This window comes from Chaetura pelagica, unplaced genomic scaffold, assembly GCF_000747805.2.
Source record: "Chaetura pelagica isolate M959 unplaced genomic scaffold, ChaPel_1.0 scaffold20, whole genome shotgun sequence".
Lineage (NCBI taxonomy): Eukaryota > Metazoa > Chordata > Aves > Apodiformes > Apodidae > Chaetura > Chaetura pelagica.
The window spans coordinates 5,526,701-5,529,861 of record NW_009951958.1 but is presented as its reverse complement, the minus strand read 5'-3'; positions in this window follow the sequence as shown (position 1 = coordinate 5,529,861).

Below are 3,161 nucleotides of genomic sequence, written 5' to 3'. Positions count from 1 at the left end.
ACAGTCAGAGGTCATCAGGTAGCATCTTTTGCTACCACATTTGGGAAAGTTGCCACTCTGGCAGCAGACTGCAAACAGCAGCATTGCAATGTACAGCTCAGGAGCTTCAAAAAGTCAAATCAGATGCTTAATGAGGAGTTGAAACCACAGTGTGAGCATTGTTGCTGTGCCTCCCCAGGCCCAAGTGGCACAATCAGCCTTAGTCAAGACTGCAGCTCAAGAGACAGCATCATGGTTCTAACAGCTGGCACAGATGTACTGCCCTTGTACTTCTTTATAGTACTACTAAAAATTAAATTAAACACTGAAGCCACTGCAATTTTCCACAGTTCCAAAGAGCTGTAGGCTGCTGAAGTGGATGCCAGGTTCTCTCTGCCCTCTGCCCAGCCCTGCCTTTTCTCTCCTCACAGATGATCCAGACAGGCATAAAGATCAGGAGCCTCAGCAAGGAAGCTCATACCTGGGTTTCACCTGCATCTGCTAACAGCCGATGGCTCTAAGAGCCTGCATGGGACAAGGGACTGAGGGTCAGTCTGAGCAGACAAAGCCATTGCCCCAAACTCAGCCCTTCGTCAAATGCAGTTAGAGTAGGCAGGACCACAGGTACATCCTTCAGAGAGAAGTAAGGGCTGCACAGCTCCAAAAATCCTCCCCAGGAACGTGCAGCTCTGCCTGCCTGCACACAGGTCTTCCCAGGTCCAAGAGGCAAAACAGGACTCTTTGAAATGGAACAGGGAGCTGCAGCTAAGGGCTCATTTTAAACAGGCACCCAAGGAGATCGTGTGGCCCTTAGTCCTTCCCAATTTTAGCTACTAGTTATTCATCAGATGACGCGAGCTGAGACAAACACAGACCAAGCAGAGCCCAAGCCAATTTCTTTTATTGGCTTTACAGACAACTAATTAAAATAATATTTCCAGGATGCTTTTTTCCACCAAAAGGCTCAGAAATGAGACCCCTAGTAAAAAAAGATCTACACACATAGAGCTGAGCAACCCCCTGTCATGGTTCAAAAGAGCACACAGTAAAAGCTACTTTGTGAAAAGAGAAAATGTCACAGATGCTTGGGAGGCAAGTACAAACAGACAGAGAAACTCAGCCCAACAGATGGCAACTGACACCAAAACCTTCAGCAAATAACTTACAAGAGCTTTACTGACCACAGTGGTCAGAACATCCACTTTACTGCCCATGGAAATGTAGCTTTGCAACACCAGGCTGCAGCAGCAGCAAGGTCTAGTTCATACTAGAAAAAGAGTGGTTTGGGGGTGTATTTTACACTAGCAAACCCCTCCCACAAAATAAACTAGACTGGCTGGAGCAGTTTTCACTGACAAAATACAATCTATATCAGGCCTTCAGCTGATACAAATGCTTTTAAAAATAAAAAAAAAAGAAAGTAAACACAAGAAGCAAGGTTTCCTGCACCTCCTAGCTACAGTTATCAGATTTTCACTGCCGTCATTGCACAGAAACGACCTTGCTCATAAAACAGTTTTTCAGACCACACCAGGAGAGGATGAGAGACTGCTGAGACTGTCTCACAGCAGTCCCAGCCACCTGCAGGCAGGGAGGACCTGGACACAGCACCTCCCCTCCTGAAGGGCAGCTGGTGAAGAACAAAGTACTCAAACCAAAACAACGTTCTTCATTGTTAATGAATGACTAAGCTGACCTTTACCCGAAATGAAGAAAGGGAATGTTTTTCCAGAAGGAGCAAGAGTGACTTCTGTATCAGCAACAATAAATATTTCCCTAGGTATGGAAGGTACATTTCTCCTGGTTGGCATTAACACCGGGTATTGAAAGATCTAATCCAAAGCATAGTTGGGTTTCAACACTCCCCACAATGAAAACAAATTATGTCACTAACTTAAAAGCATGAAACATGCCAGAGGCTTTGCAGAACATGGCTCAGGCCTCCTCTACTTTTCATGTTGGAGCTGCTCTGGGATGCTGCTTTAATCCACTTGCTATCAAGTAACAACAGATCATCATACCAGGACACTCTTGAAATTTAATCCAAAGTAACTATAGGTGCAAATTTACCAGGGACTGGTTGAACTGCATTAGAAGCTCATAGACATATTTTCTTGTAGCATACAGGCAACTTTGACTCAGTCCAGTTGAAAAGTAATTGAACTAAATCAAGGCTACTTAAATTCTGAATAAGAGTGTCTATACAGAGATTTAATTCACTTTAATCAACCCACTGGAAAGGTAAATTGGTTTAATTTTCCTGAGTGACCATGTGCAGACAGACTCTAAGGATGAGAACGTGGCCACACTAAAATGACCAATAACAATATTGTTAATGACTTAATGGGACCAATATTAACCCCTAAAACTTCAGCAAATTAGTATTACTTTTCTTCCAGTAGCATTAAGAAGCAAAGCATTAAAGGGTGATGAGGTCAAAAGGAACCTCCATCTCCCTGCAGAGTCATATACTTGCTGCTCCTGACTACTTGAATCATCAAAGCTGCACTTGCTACTTTGTAAGAATTAAAATTTAATAAAAGAAAACTAAATGACCAATTGCAAGGAAAACAAGGAATTTTGGTTGCATTTCAACAAGCATGCAGCTTTCTCATCAATGCAGTGTAAGTCTGAAATAACTGGATTATCACAAGAGTCCACATTTCCATCAGTGTCAGAAAGAAGAGACTCTACCTCGTACAAATCTTTTCCAGCCCAAAGCAGCTCCAGGGAACCTTTAACTAGGTTTAAAGATACACGTGAGGCAGATACCCCGAGAGGAAAGCTGAGGCCAACCCGGCCCGACTGAAGGTTACTGGAAGCTCAGACTTGAACCACCAGCCACCCGGCACTTTTGGGGTGCACAGGGATTACACAGGGTGCAGGAGGCTGCTTGGGGCTCCAAAGCTCCGCACGGGGCGTAGCCTTGTCCAAAACCCCGCAGGCTCAAGTATTTTTAACCGGGACCTCGAGACCACCAGTCACGCTCAAACCACTACATTTGCGCATTAGTTTTGTTCCCATTTACTCAGTGCCCCGAGCGAAACCTCCGAACTCAGCGGAGCGATAACCGCGAGGTCTGCACGCCAGGACCTCGGAGGGGCCCTCGCCCGTTCCGCAGCCCCGCTGACCCCCCAGGGGAGCGCACCGGGGCACCCCCGGCCCGGCCCGGCTGCCCGGCC